At 37.6% G+C, this 15,349-nt stretch overlaps 1 long non-coding RNA gene across 1 annotated transcript in view; it reads right to left on the reverse strand.

The window, feature by feature from the left end:
* Window positions 1–14,839, reverse strand: part of LOC123385102 — a 324,527-nt gene extending 309,688 nt beyond the window's left edge. Inside the window, exons 1-2 of the long non-coding RNA XR_006597196.1 lie at window positions 6,869–14,839; window positions 2,879–2,988 (exon numbers count right to left, since the gene is read on the reverse strand). This is a non-coding gene — a long non-coding RNA (uncharacterized LOC123385102). The remainder of the gene's footprint in view (window positions 1–2,878; window positions 2,989–6,868) is intronic.
* Window positions 14,840–15,349: the final 510 nt, after the last annotated feature.

Here is a 15,349-nt window from a genome sequence, read left to right on the forward strand (position 1 = left end):
GAGCAGCACTCAGTGAAGCCCTGCCCCTACTCCTGCATGCAATCCACTTGAAGCAAGTTCTAGCTAAGATATGGAATGGGAAAGTTGGCCTGCCAAACAAAGTTTTGAGATTTTGATTACTGCTCTACACTGAACAAATTAATGATCAGATTAGTAATCCTTTGTGGGGAGAAGTTACAAAGAACTTTTCAATAACTGAGTGTGAGCAGAAGATTCATGAGGCCCAACCTAACTCTGTTATTCAGGTGGACAGAAGAACCAGTCCCAAAAAGTTGGGTTTGAATGGACAGTAGGGGGCATTGTTGCTAAAAAAGGGGATCTTCCTTAGTCAACATAGTGGTTTCACTTCCCTCACCACCTTCATGCGGCATATACGTGCGTGTTAAAAATCTGTACATTTTCTACAAACCAGTCAGTTCTTTGTCTTCTTAAAAGTTATTCCATAAACCCAAAGGGCTGTGACTACTGAAAAAGTGATCTTGGCACCACCACCAAGATTATATTTACTGTTGTCCCTGTTCTACTTGCTCAGTGTTCTGTAATCTGGCTTCACCTCCTGCCGTATGCGTGGACTGTCTCTTTTCAAGATCATTCATGGCTTCTCTTCCTAGTTATGAAATGCAATGTAAAATGTACAAACTTCACTTTAGTGCAGCTAAACACTCCTTTATTCACTCCTCTCTTCCCACGACTTTTCTAACAACCCTCCAAGTTGGGTTTACTTTGTAAGAACTCAAGCTCTGCAGTCAAGACTTCTTGAGCTTCAAACCCTGATCCATCACCTGTAGCTGCATGCCTTGGGATATCATTTATTCTCACTAAGCGTCCATTTCCCCACATATAAAGTGAGATCATAATAGTATATAACTGGGCACAGAGTCTATTATATAATAAAGTCAATGTTAACTAGCCTTTACTATTTTTATTGCCAGAATCATCTAGTCTCTGCCTCGAGTCTTTACCTCGAACTCAATTCCTCATCCTACACATGAAATATTTGTATTTTCTGGAGTTATGTATGTGGGTCTCTTCTCTGTATACTTTACATATTCAATGCATTTCATTTCTATACCTGCAACTATCACCTATGTTCTTAAATTCACAAATTTCCTTCAGGCTCACACCTCTCTTCTAAATTACAGATCCAAATATATAGCTGCTTATTAAAAACTGCTTCTTGTTACCCATTACCTCCTCAAAGTCAACATTACTAAACTCAAACTCTTCAACCATTCTCACCTTCCAATCCAATATACACAGCCACATGCGTGCGTGTGTGCGCGCGCACACACACACACACTCACACACTCAAAGACATGCACAACTCTTTCTGGTACTTCATTTCCTAGCTAGGTACTAACATAAAAAACATCCAGGTCACTTATGCCAGAAATTGATGAGTTCTCCTAGATTTCTTTTTGTCCCTCATTTCCCATCCCAATTTGTCACTAAACACTATGCTCTGCCTCCCAAATATTTCTTTTTTTATTTTTTTTTTAATTTTTTTTCAACGTTTATTTATTTTTGGGGACAGAGAGAGACAGAGCATGAACCAGGGAGGGGCAGAGAGAGAGGGAGACACAGAATTGGAAACAGGCTCCAGGCTCTGAGCCATCAGCCCAGAGCCTGACGCGGGGCTTGAACTCACGGACCGCGAGATCGTGACCTGGATGAAGTCGGACACTTAACCGACTGCGCCACCCAGGAGCCCCCTCTCAAATATTTCTTACATAAGTCAACACTCCTCCATTCCAATTCTCATAATTAGAGAAAAATAAAAGCTTCTGGCCAAAACACACATAGTTCTTCACGGTTTAGCTACTACCCATCTTTTCTCCCTTAAACCTTGATTATCAGCTACATCCAACTATTATAGTTTCCTGAATGCATCAGATTTCTCTTTCTTTATTGGCTTTGAATACTGTGTTCTCCATGCTTGGGCTGTACCACTTGAGTATATAGTTGATCTAAAACAAGTACAGACAAGCTGAGCACTACTGACCATGTCATCTCAACAGTGCGTGCATGTAAGTATCATCACCATTCTCTTTTTAGAGAGGAGCAAAGAAGTTCAGAGAGGTTAAGTAACTTGCACCTGGTCCCTCACCTGGCAATGGTCAGAGCCACTTCTGGAATTATTTAGGTGCTAAGTAAATGTTGGTTAGCTGTTGAATCTTGGAAATTATTATTCCTGTTATTTCTCTTCTAAAGGATATCAAAATAGATTTTCAAAACTTTTGAGTAACATCCAAAATCTTATAACTGGTTCATAATAAAGCAGAATTTTAAATCTTTTGTTATACTTGGTTGCCTTTTCCAATTCATTAAAAAAATTGCAAAATAAATCATTATGGTACAAAGTGACCACAATTCTGTTCAAACAGTTCCCCTCACCATTCTGAACATGACTTTTTTCCATTCCTTTCAACAAAACCTGAATAAAATACTATATCCCTCTCTAACAGAACTTCCTGATCTTCCAGTTTATGGTGATTCACTCCTTTTTTAAAACCCTGTGACATTTCCAATCTATATCATCTGGGCTAAAACATAATCCTAGATGACTTTCATTGCTTCTTTCTAAATCCTCTTTATAGCAATTATCTTTCATTAAGTTATAAATTACAGTTCTTAGTATATAGTTTTCTGAGTTTTGCTAATGCATAGTCACACTAAATAACCAAAATCAAAAACATAGAAAAATCCATTAACACACAAAAAATTCCCCCATTCCCCTTTGTCATCATTCTTCCCTCTTACCCCAGTCTCTGACAATAATTGATCCATTTTTGGGGTCTATACCCTGATATTATCCAGGATGTCATACACATGGAATCATGCAGTATGTAACCTATGGGAGCTGCCTTCTTTCACTTACTAGAACACATCTGAGATTCATCCATTTGTACATGTATCAGTAGTTTGTTCCTTTTCTTTGCCAAGTAGTATTCCATAGTGTAACGCACCATGATTTGTTCATCCATTGACCTGTTAATGGACAAGTTTTTGTCAATTATGAATAAAATTAACACAATATTTGCATACAATTTTTACATTAAAAAAGTATTTGTTTCACGTGGGTGAATTCCTAGAAATGGGATAGTAATTGAACCTTTAACATTTTTAAGGGATTACCAACCTGTTTACCACAATTAATGTACCATTTTGCATTCTCAACAGCAAATTATGAGCATCCCAGTGGCTCCACATCTTCACAAACACTATTATGTTACTAAAATCCTTGCCACGTTAATAGTAGTTATTTCATCATACTCTCAACGGAGATTTCCCTCGTGACTAACGATGTTTAGCATTTTTACATGCGCTTATTTGCCATCTGCATATCTTCTTTGCTTAAGGTATCAGTGTATTTTTTTTCAAAAACATATTTCAATTATTGTTTGTTTTCTTCCCATTGAGTTCTAGGTGGTCTTCATTTATTCTGGATACAGATTTCTTAACAGATATGTGATATTAAATATTTTCTTTCAGTCTATAGCTTGTAGTTTTATTTTCTTAAGAGTGTCTTTCAAAGAGCAGCAGTTTTGAAATTCTCTATGTTGATAAATTCCAACATATCTTATTTTTTTCTTTTGTAGATTGTGTTCTGGTAGCATAACTAAAGAAACCTTTGCCTATGCAGAGTCACAGAGATTTTTCCATGTTATTTTCTAAAACTTTCACATTTTTGGATTTTATTTTTAGGTTATATGACCCATTCTGAGTTTAAGAATCAAAGATTTTGTTTTGCTATTTGCATACAAATTTCTAATTGTTCTAGCATCATTTGTTGAAAAGATGGTCATTTCAACCATGAATTGCCTTCACTCCTTTGTTAAAATTCCATTGATCATATGCCTTAGGTCTACTTCTGGACTCTCTACTATTTCTTTGATCTTTGTATCTGTAATTTTAGCCACAATGCTTTGAATAATATAGCTATATAAGTCTTACAATTAGGTAGTCCAAGTACTCCAAAAAATTTGAAAAATTCTATTCTATTCTAGTTCCATTGCCTTTCCATATAAACTTTAAAATCACAATATTGATTTTTAAAACGATATTTTGTTGAATTTTAATTTAGACTGAGTTGAAGCAAATGAGCAATTTAGAGATAAATGACATAGATAATAACTTATAATTCATGAATAATGTATATATCCGTTCAAATATTTCATTCATCACTGTTTTTTTAGTGTTCAGTGTACAGAATTTGCACACATTTTATTATACACATACCCAATTATTTCATGTTTTTGGTACTATTATAAATTATGTTTTTAAAATTCAAAATAAATAATTTTTAATACATAGAAATGTTATTAGTTTTTGTGCATTGGCTTTATATCCTGAAACTGTGCTAAACTTTTTTAGTTTCAGTGGTTTTGTGGGGTTTTTTTATGTTTATTTATTTTTGAGAAAAAGAGAGCAGAGGGGCATAGAGAAAGGGAGAAAAAGAATCCCAAGCAGGCTCTGCGCTGACAGTGGGGCTTGAATGCAGGACTTGAATCCACAAACCATGAGACTGTGGGGCTCAACATGGAACTCGAACCCAGGAACTGTGAGACTCAGTGATCTGAGCTAAAACCAAGAGTCAGATGCTTGACTGACTGAGCCACCCAGGCGCCCCTAGTTCTGCAGCAGGATTCTCGCATAGAGAGTCATGACACGGAGGCTTTTCTTTCCAGGAAGCAACTTTACTCATGCCAGCACAGCTCATCTGGGTTTGTACCTGAAGAACTGAGCCCCGAGCACCATGTGGCATAGTTTATTATACATTTTTTATTTGTCTCCCATATACAGTTAACACACAAACATGAGGTCTGATTAAGTGGTCTCATGTTACAAGGTCGTGAGGGATGTTGTCACGTATGCGTATAGCCAGGTTGCCTTGAGGTTTTTTGGGTGTTTTTGTTTCTGTATTTTTTATTCCTCAGGGAGGGGACCCTACCACAGTTCCAGCAGTTTTTTTTGTAAACTCTTTGACATTTTCTAAATAGATAATTATGTGGTCTGAAAATAGAGACTGTTTTATTTCTTTCACTCCTACTGGTATGAATTCATATCTTTTTCTCACCTCAGTTTACTGACTAGAACATAGAGTACAATATTCATGAAAGTGGTAGGAGTGGGAAAACTTGTCTTGTTCTCGATCTTAAGAGACAAGCGTTCAGTTTTCCACCATTAACAAGTTAGTTATCTTCTTGTGGAGACAGATGCCTTCTATCATGTTGAGGAAGTTTCCTTCTGTTCCTACTTTGCTAAGAGCTTTTATCATGAATGGATATTGAATTTTGATGAAGTCATTTCTGCATCTTCTGCGAGGATCAAATGATTTTTCATCTTTTGATTGCTGGTGTGATAAATTATACTGATTAATTTTTTAAATAGGCTCTACCCCTGACCTGAGGCTTGAACTCATGACCCTGGGATTATGAGTCATGTGCTCTACTGACTGAGCCAGCCGGGCACCCCTGGTTAATTTTCAAATGCTGAACAATCATCACATTCCTAGGATAAACTTCAATTTGTCACAAGATATGCACACACACATACACACACACACACATATATTTCTATATATGTTATATAAAATTAAATTCTCATCCTGGGAAGATGTATATTTAGAAGAACAGGGTAGTCTGTTCTGTTCCACGTTTAAATCAGAGGCTGGAACAAAGCAGTAGAGTGCAAGGTCACCAGTACGCTAGTGACAAGTAGCCATATTCAAAATGGCACTGAAGAGACGGACACAGATTATGTAAGGTCTTAACTACTAGGGTCAAAAACATACAACGTACATATATATATTTTTAAGAAAAAAAACAATCTTGGGCTGTTTTCTGCAAGGTAAACTTAATATACCGAAATATGTTATGAATGACAACTTAGGGCTTTGATAGTTTTATACCACATTAAAGTATGAAAATCTAAAATATGAAAAGTGACAATCTTGCTGTGTAGCACTCAAAATATGTCTCTCTTCCATTCAGAGTACAATTTATAAATATATTTATATTTTTATACATATATACCCTAAGAATTAAAACCTTATTCTGTCTGGAAAACCTCAAATGGTTTTAAAACTATGAATTTTTTTATATTTTAGCAATGAACACATAATAAAATACCCAATCATCAAAAATAAGGTTAACATAGGATTTTACATAAGTTGCATTAAATGTAATAAAATTTAAAAATTGGGAAATTTAAAAATTGGGAAATTTAACCAAGAGGTTAAAGAGAAATAATGTTAAAAAGGAGCTAGAAGCATTGGTAATGTTTTCCAAAACTAAATGACTTGCAGTTTGAAAGGAGATTGTATTTGTTCTAAGAATTAAAAATCAGAGACTCTGCAGGCAGGCGAGTGTTCTCTCTAGAAGTAATGAATTCCTCCATCACTAGGGTTGTTTACGCTAGAATGTATGGACACTTCCCAAAGACGATGCAGACAAGATTCAAGCAAAGAGGTGAAAATCTGGAGGGAGAGAGAACAAAACTATCACATAAATGACCCACAGGCTGTATTTTATCTCCTCCATCTGGAGGCTATAGTTCCTGAAACAGACAATAAAATTGCAACAGTCGTGCTCTGTTCTCTTGATTTCCTTGGCAACCGTGAGCATAGTTATGCTTTCAAAGGTTACAAATGTTGGTGTATTCTCCAGTGGGAACACCAGGGCTACCTTAAGGACTCTCCTTGGTCAAAATGCCCCAGAAGGTATGAATTTGTTCCTGAATTATATGGTAGCAGGGATTGTTTAGATTCTTTACAAGGAGGTTTATAAAGAGGATCTGAGGTCAAATGAGCCAAAGAACAGGATACTCCCCCAACCACACTGTGCAGTGGCATCATACTAGCACATACCTGAGCCTTGCATGAAATCAGAGCCCAGCATCAGCTCCACAATCCCCTCTTCCTTCTCTTCTCAGCCCAGAGCCCATGTTGAAGAAAGCAAAGTGCTCTAATAGACTGAAGCCAGCTAGAGAGTCACATACATGAATCACTGATCTATGAGAATTTAAGCTACGAAAAACAAAAAATATGACATGTTCACTGGGAGACTTCCCTTCCCTAGATTGCCATGGAATCGTATGGAGAACCAAACTCCAGGTCACACACTTCAGAAACTAGCATTTTTCAGAGTGCCACCTGCCTTGGGTCGCTGTCTGGGTCTCCTGTCGCTGCCAGCTTAAGTCTATGCTGTCCACTCCAGTGAATTTTCCGTGGCCTATTCATGTAGTGCTTAGGGCCAGGATTGTTTGGTTTCATAACCTACATTCTGTCTTAAAGTTGAAGTCTTTAAGAGTTGCCCGTGGCCTTGGATGTAAGAATGTAACGTCCAGGTTGCCTGGATTCTGGCTGGTGTACCCAGAGAACGGGAGAGGAGGAAGGGGGAAAGTATTCTGTTGTGTTGTACTTGATAAAGCTTCTTTTTTCCTCTTGGTTAATAGGAAAATAGATACTTTGTAAATCTTCAGACTTGCTGTAGGCTTCATGTTTAATGGGGTAAAGGATATCCAATAGTTTTTCAAAGCACAGCACAGCTGGAATAAAATAACCCAAGTATTAGCAATTTGCATGCTCTATATAGAATTGGCGATATTTTTACTGAGTATTTAAACAATGCACTTAAAGCATAAGGCTTGAAACAAAGACAGACACACTAACTGCTTTCAAAGTGTTTCTGGTCCTTACAGTGATCTGCATAAGCCTCTTAATAAGACAGAAATCCTATTTGATTGAACTGTCTCACTTCAGCAAACCATCATATCACTCTGTAGCCCTCTTTTAGAGGTTGTCACACAATTCCTTGATTTTTCCACTCTTCTCTCTATATCTGAAAAGTGGAAAACTTCAAATGTGATTTGATCTTAAAATCAACTTAAATGAATAAACATCATTGTACAAGATGCTGCGCAAGTCACATTTTGCTCCCTGCCTTCAAGGAAATCACACTAAATGTTTAGGAGAAGAAAATAAGCAAATAATTACTACAAGTTGATAAGTGACCACAGAAGAGGGCGGGCTTTATGGAGCTGGCTCTTGAAGGGTCAAGGAAAATTTCACAGAGGAGTTATGCCCAAGTGGGATTTTTAATGACCAATGGAAATTCCTCCCAACTGAAAATTAAGGATATTTCAGAGGGGAGACGATAGCTTTGTGTGTTCAGGAATCCACAAGTGACTCAACATGGCTGTCAGATAAATAAAGCACTGCTTGAGGGGATGGGTTGGCAAACTGCTTGAGAGAAAACTGGACAGATGGATGAGGGAGAGATCAGGAAGGACTAATGTGCAATGCTAAGAAGCTTGGACTTCACTCTGTACAGAATTGGAGGCCTTTGTTGGATTTTAATCAGAGGAACAGTTTGATGAGATTTTATTTTAAAAAGGAAGTTACGCGCAGGCGAGATTAAATTGAGACAAGACTGGAGGCTGGGGGATCAGTCAAGATACTATCGAAGACTCGGGCAAAAAATAATTAAGGTTTGCATTGAAGTGGAGGGTGGATATATGGGGGTACATTAAAGAGGTAATTTGTGACTGGAAGCTACCAGACCAGTGATTGGAAATTGTGGCGGAGGGTGTGAGGGCTCAGGGGAGTGGGATATGTGTGAGAGAAAGATAAGGATAATTTCAAAATTTCCTATTTAATTTTCCTCCCTAGAAACATTGTGCTCTACATCCTTGCTGCTCCAAACGTGGTCCAGGAAATTACTGGAAGCACTGGCATCAACCAGAAGTATACTGGAAATGTAAATTATTGGGCTCTTTCGCAGAACATCCGATTAAAAGGTCCAGGAATCTTGCTCTCCAGGTGGTTCTTATACATGCTACCATTTAAGAACCGCTGCTGCATGTGATTAAAACCAATATCCTATACATCCTCCCCATGAAAAGTTTTCCTTTCTCTCAGCCGTCTCTGACATCTCTATTTCTCGTTGTACTACTGCCTGAAGGCTAAACAAAAGCAGCCTGGAAAAGTGGTGTCAAATTTTGGAAGTGAGCAACCTTTTTCCAATACCAAATCTGAGGCTGAGTCCATATGGCTGTAGCAATTTAATGACAGCGTCGAGGTGTTTCACAATCCACTTGGTGTCATTCCAATATGGTGTGTGCCTACTTGTTATTGCATTAGACAAAAACACTTAACAAAGAATGGACACTGCAGTACTTGAACCTATGTCTATTTTCTCTCCACTGTTCTCATTTTGATACTACCAATGATGGCAGTATCCTACTGTGATGCCCTTTATTGTAAATGCCTCCATTGTAAATAGTGCAGGAAAGAGAAGCCGAACTTACAAGGCAATCCTGAAAGGATGGGAAACCTTGTTCCTAATTAGGCTCTTGAGTTTGAAAAACTCTATTCTTTTCATGAGAGGAAATACTTCAGACTGCGCATCAGGAAAAAGAGATGGTATATAAGAATTGAGAATAGGAGATTGACAGACGAAAGGGAATGTCCGATTTGTTGCATTTCTGAATAGAGGTTTTTCAGTGTTCTGCTTTAGATTGTTTCACACTATCTACTATTCTCTCCCTCTTTTTCTCTCCCACAATTGCAGTGTTTCGAGTTGTAACTTTCTCAATTCATCTCCTTCCTCTCAATTTATTAATCTATGTTCTGAATGAGAAATCCTTTTAAAGGAGCATACTACTTTCTCCTTTTTCAAAGAAACATCCCAGTGAAATGAAAATGAAGATACCTGCAGAAAGAAAGGAAACAAGGGGGGAAAGCAAGGAAGACCACAGTTAGATAAAAGATAATGAAAGCCCCCTGCTGGGCTCTTACACAAATGGTAGAAGAGACAGTCCTGGGAATGCAGCAGACAAAAAAGGCAGAGCACTAACCTCCACTTAGGATTTGAAAGAAGCAAAAAATTATACCCTTTCTGCTCCCATGAAGGAACAACAGGACCACCTAGGAGGAATCAGAAGAGATGGGGCTCCCCCTTTCTTTCAACAGAAAAAAAGAGAGAATGTAAAAAATCTTGCAAATTATGTAAATTCTAATACGCTGAAACTATTTCTATAAGGATATTTTGGAAACTCCATTCAGAGTGCTGCCTCGGTCACAGTTGGTCCTGGAAGTTTAAACTTATCCCATAGATACTGCCACTGACTGACACAGCTTGGGATACCTTCTTGGAGGACTGTCTTAAGGACACTATTTTCTTTCTCTTGTTCTGCAGTATTTTGGTGGTTGGTCGCTTGGTTGCTTGGTGTGGTAGGCTGTATTTATTGTGTTTGTTTTATTCTCCAATAAATAAACTGTAACGATGATGTGCAATGCAGAGCCCATGGTCGAATTCTGAGTATGTGGCGTGAGAGGTGCTCCTCCAGAGCCAAAACCTAACAATCTGGTACTCATGTGATCAGAGGCAGTAAGTTGACTCAATTCACCAATGACTTCCTGGGACTGAGCTTTTGTGTTTCAGTCCCAACTGAAGTTTATTTGTGGGATATACAGCTCCTATGACACACCACCAGTCTTCCTTCCTTTCCAAATATCTCAGAATGCTGGCTAATCAATCATCCCAGTGAGATGCAACTTGGGTTTTGAACAATGGACAGGCAGGATATTTGTACCCACTTTCATGTGAACAGGGCCAAGGTGTTTGGTAGCATCGTATTTCTGGTTCACAACTGTGTTTTTAATCCATCTCTGGAAATCCTCAATTTTAGCAGTAGTGTAATTTTAGCCCTTTCTCCCCTTTCTTTATTGGTAATTACTTTAGGTAGATAAAAACACTGTACATTCCCATTTTTTATTCCCTTATACTCACATGTATATAGTATCTTCTTTTTATTTTTACGGAGTAGACCATATTAAACACTGTTCTACCTCCTCCTTGAGGCTAGGCAAAATACATAGGAGTAATAGAAGTGCTTTTTAAAAATTTTGCTTTTGTTTAATCCTCATTTGGTTGTTTAAAGCTCACCAAAGGATAGGAGACTTGCATAGGCTGGGGACTCTCCTAGAGGCTTCCATATATGTGCAGGAACACTGTGTCACATGTGTTCCTTCCACTCAGTGCCACTAGAGAAAGGATCACTTGGCTGCCTCCTCCCCTTGTGAGGGGCATGCAGACCCTCGATCCCACCACCCTGAGGAAGAAAACCAAGACTCCCCTGAGCCTAAATAGAGTTAGAAGGTTAACTTGGCTATTATTCTGGGAGGAAATCAGGACACTCTCAGAAGTCAGACCATATGGACAGCGATATGGAAAAACTTAACAACATGCAGTGTTCAAAGAAACATTCGGTGATGTTGAAATTTGGTGTGTGAGTGACAGGGCTGTGTGTACCAAATACAGCACACAAATTCAAAGTGCAGGTGCAAACTGTAAAGCCCAAGACCAGGGGTTTCTCAGAGTATCAGAATTACCTGGACTGATAGCTAAAAGATGTAGATTTCTAGGTTTCACTCCCCCAACTAATAAAATCAAGGATCTTCTGGTAACAACCTCTCTTAAGAGCTAACTAACCTAATGATTCTGCAGAGGACTAAATTTGAAAAACCAGTGTATAATCCATCTTAAGGTTTTAAAAGGCTAAATGAATCAGTTTATTATTGCTTTTCAAGTTACTTCATAAATTAGATAAGCATTATTCTAACTTTGTACAATATATTTTGTAGGTAGAGCAAATATCGGACTACAGAGAGGCTGTAAAAGTAAAAACAATATATATGTTAATTTCTCTTAAAGACACATTACTAGAACTGCTTATAAACTGAAAGTTCCAATTATTTTTTTTCTAGTTGCTTTGTTTCAGATGAATAGATTACTGGAATTCAGCAGCCATTAAAATAAAGTCAATTTCCTGATCATTATCAATTACATTTGCATGCTTCAGGTTCAAGACCTTTTAGTGTTTCCCAGACCTTATCCCTAAGTTAAAGTCAATTTTTAATATAAAATTCCCCTCTAATAGATATTGATTTTACGACGCCATTATTTAGGCCAGACCATTATTATTACATTATACCTGAAAAGCTTCTTAGCTGCTTATCGAGTCTCCAAAATTCCACGGCATCTTCATCATGACAACTATAACCTGCATTTACCCAATCTATTAAAGCAAGAACCTGATATGGGGTATAACAATCGGAATGAAAGAAGAGACAGTGTTCTTATTTGTAGATGCTATGATTGCACACCTAGAAAACTCAGAAGGCATCACTGAAAAGCTATTACAACTAATAACTGCGGTCACTAAGTTACCCAAAAGCAAAGTAAATGTATAAAAATCAACAGCTTTCCTATGTAACAGGAAAAGAACTTACAAGAGATCATGGAAACAACATCATTCACAAAGTCATCATCTTTGCAGTGCTGGAGCCACATTTCCTACATTCGAATTCCAGCTACTGCTTACTGGATATGTGATTTACGGAGATTATATAAGCCTATGCCTCAGTTTCCTCATCTCTAAAATGGAATAATTAAAAAAATATTTCATAGAGTTATATATATATGCACACACATACATATACATATATATGTAAAATGGGTGATGATTATATATATGACTATATGATTAATTTACTTATAACACTGGTGCAAATGGGGAACACTGAATTAATCTTCACTGTGATTATGCGGCACCTAATCTTCTGTAACAACACCAGTCTTGTCCAGGCACCTATGACACAGCATAGCTTCAGAAATAACCAAGACTGAAACTGACCATTTAAGATTCCTTCCAATCTTGAGATTCTATGGTTCACTGAAATTGTAACTTGGTATTATTATTTCTCATTTCCACTATGGTTTTGGTTAGATTGAACACTGGAGGTTTAGTACATACATATTCATGTTCTCTCACCTGTAACAAACTAAATTGTAAAAGGGGATAGGGCAGTTTTAGCTAAAAATCTGCAAAACAGGAATCTGCTCTCTTTTCTCCTATACAATGAATGAAGAATTATGAAGGGAATGGCTGACACAGATGAGCAGAAGGAGAGCTGAGGAGGGACCTCTGTTGAGAGGGTCTGCTGAGCCAGCCTGGCTGAAAGGGCACTTAGAAAGGCAATGTGTTGTAATGCGAAGAATGTGGGCTCTAGTGCCAAAGGGCAAGGTTATAATCTAAACTCCTACATTTCCCATCTGGGGTAATTTAGTGGATCTCACTTAAACCCTGTGCCTCAGTTTCTTCATTTCTAAAATAAAAATCAACAGCATCTGATTCACAAGACTATTGCGAGAATAAAATTAGGAGCTTGGCAAAAACAAAGTGCCCTGTGAATATCAAAAGTCAGGGGTTCGTCACCCCACGTAAATTTCTCTCCGTTTTCTAAAATGCAAGGCCTCCATAGGTGTCATTATACCTGAAATTATGCCATCAAGGATTCTTTTGTAGGAGAGAAAGCAATCTCTTCCAGGCATCTTTGGCTGTTACATCACATTCCCCTTGGTAAGAGAAAAGCCATGTTCCATGTGAACATAAGCCAGATTCTCCAAATAGCTGAAGGTGGATGCTGTGGAACATTTTCTTTATAAGCTCAGGCCACAGCTTAGTCCAGGTGAACAACACTGTATATCTTTATGCTCATAATCTCTATTCATGAAAATTTCCATAGTGAATAAATAAAATTAGACCATGTGTTTTCCATTTGCATGGCTTTAAAAATAAACATAAAAATGTATCATTTTTTAAAGTTTAAATAGAACAGGTGGCTTTTCTGATATCCTCATTTTTTCAACCACTCACCATTTCTTTCTTTTACCAAATTAAAAAAAGAAGGTATCTAGATACACACTAGAGGTTCCAAGTCAAAAATAAGGATCACATTAAACAAATCTCCATAGTGACCACTCAAGAGATGTCCTTCCACTGGAGAGAATCTGCTTAGAGAAATTAACTTTTAGGGAAAAAAAAGGGGGGTGGCTTTATATTGCTACAAGGTGAAGGCTTTGACTTGGAGAACCAAAACCAATAATCTGTATAGACACAAAAGTCTTTGAGATTATAGGTTTACCCTTTTAACACACCAACATCTGCTTGACAAATATTTAGATGATTAACAAATAGCTGCCTTGGGTAATTTTTTTCTAGTGAATCAGCAAAAGTTTTGATCATATAGACAAGATATTTTGATGCTAAGAAAATAGAGCTTAATAAAGTCTTTGAATTTCTAATGCTAGTTCCTTGAATGATATGGCCATGAGGGTTTTGTTTATTTGGGATTTTTCTTTTTTTCAGGGACAGAGGGAGGGAGACAGAATTGGAAGCATATGTTCTGACTGCATTTGTTTTACCAGCCTATGAGGAATATGCTATAGAAATATGAGTAGAAACCTAGATCAGCCCATAGAGGACTCAAATGGTAAGTTCTAGATAACTTTAAGTTTTACTGGTAGGTCGAAATTTTCATTAGTCATGAGCTGCAAGTAGAAAGAAGCATGGCATAGAGAACGGGACACAGACTTTGGAACTAGAGAACCTGAGCCCCAAACTCTGCTACTTTGATGCCAGAAGTGTAACCCTTGTGAGTTACTAACGTCCTAAACCTTATGCTCCCTAACATTATCCTAAGGGCTTCTGAAAGGATTGGAAACAAATCTAAAAGAATAGAGAATCAAAAGTAAACTACTGGGGCTACACCAAAATAAAAAGCATTTGCACAACGAAGGAAACCATCAACAAAATGAAAAGACAACTTACTGAGCGGGAGAAAATGTATCAAATGATGTATCTGATAAGGGATTAATATCCAAAGTGCATGAGAATTTATATAACTCAGCACCAAAACAAACAAAACCAATCTGATTAAAAAATGGGCAGAAGATCTTAATAGACACTTCCCCAAAGACATACAGATGGCCAACAGACACATGAAAGGGTGCTCAACATCACTCATCATCAGGGAAATGCAAATCATAACCACAATGAACTATCACCTTATACCTGTCATAATGGCTACCATCAAAACACAAGAAATACAAGTGTTGGCAAGGATACGGAGAAAAAAGAACCCTCATGGGTTGTTGGTAGGAATGCTCACCCTACTCCTCAAAATGGGGCTTCCTCAAAAAATTAAAAGTAGAACTATCATGGGAAAAGATATTTGCAAATGACATATCGGACAAAGGGCTAGTATCCAAAATCTATAAAGAACTCACCAAACTCCACACCCGAAAAACAAATAATCCAGTGAAGAAATGGGCAGAAGACATGAACAGATACTTTTCCAAAAAAGACATCCAGATGGCAAACAGACACATGAAAAGATGCAATGTCCCTTATCATCAGGGAAATACAAATCAAAGCCACACTGAGATACTACCTCACGCCAGTCAGAGTGGCTAAAATGAACAAATAGGAGACTATAGATGCT

This window comes from Felis catus, chromosome B1, assembly GCF_018350175.1.
Source record: "Felis catus isolate Fca126 chromosome B1, F.catus_Fca126_mat1.0, whole genome shotgun sequence".
NCBI classification, from domain to species: Eukaryota; Metazoa; Chordata; class Mammalia; order Carnivora; family Felidae; genus Felis; species Felis catus.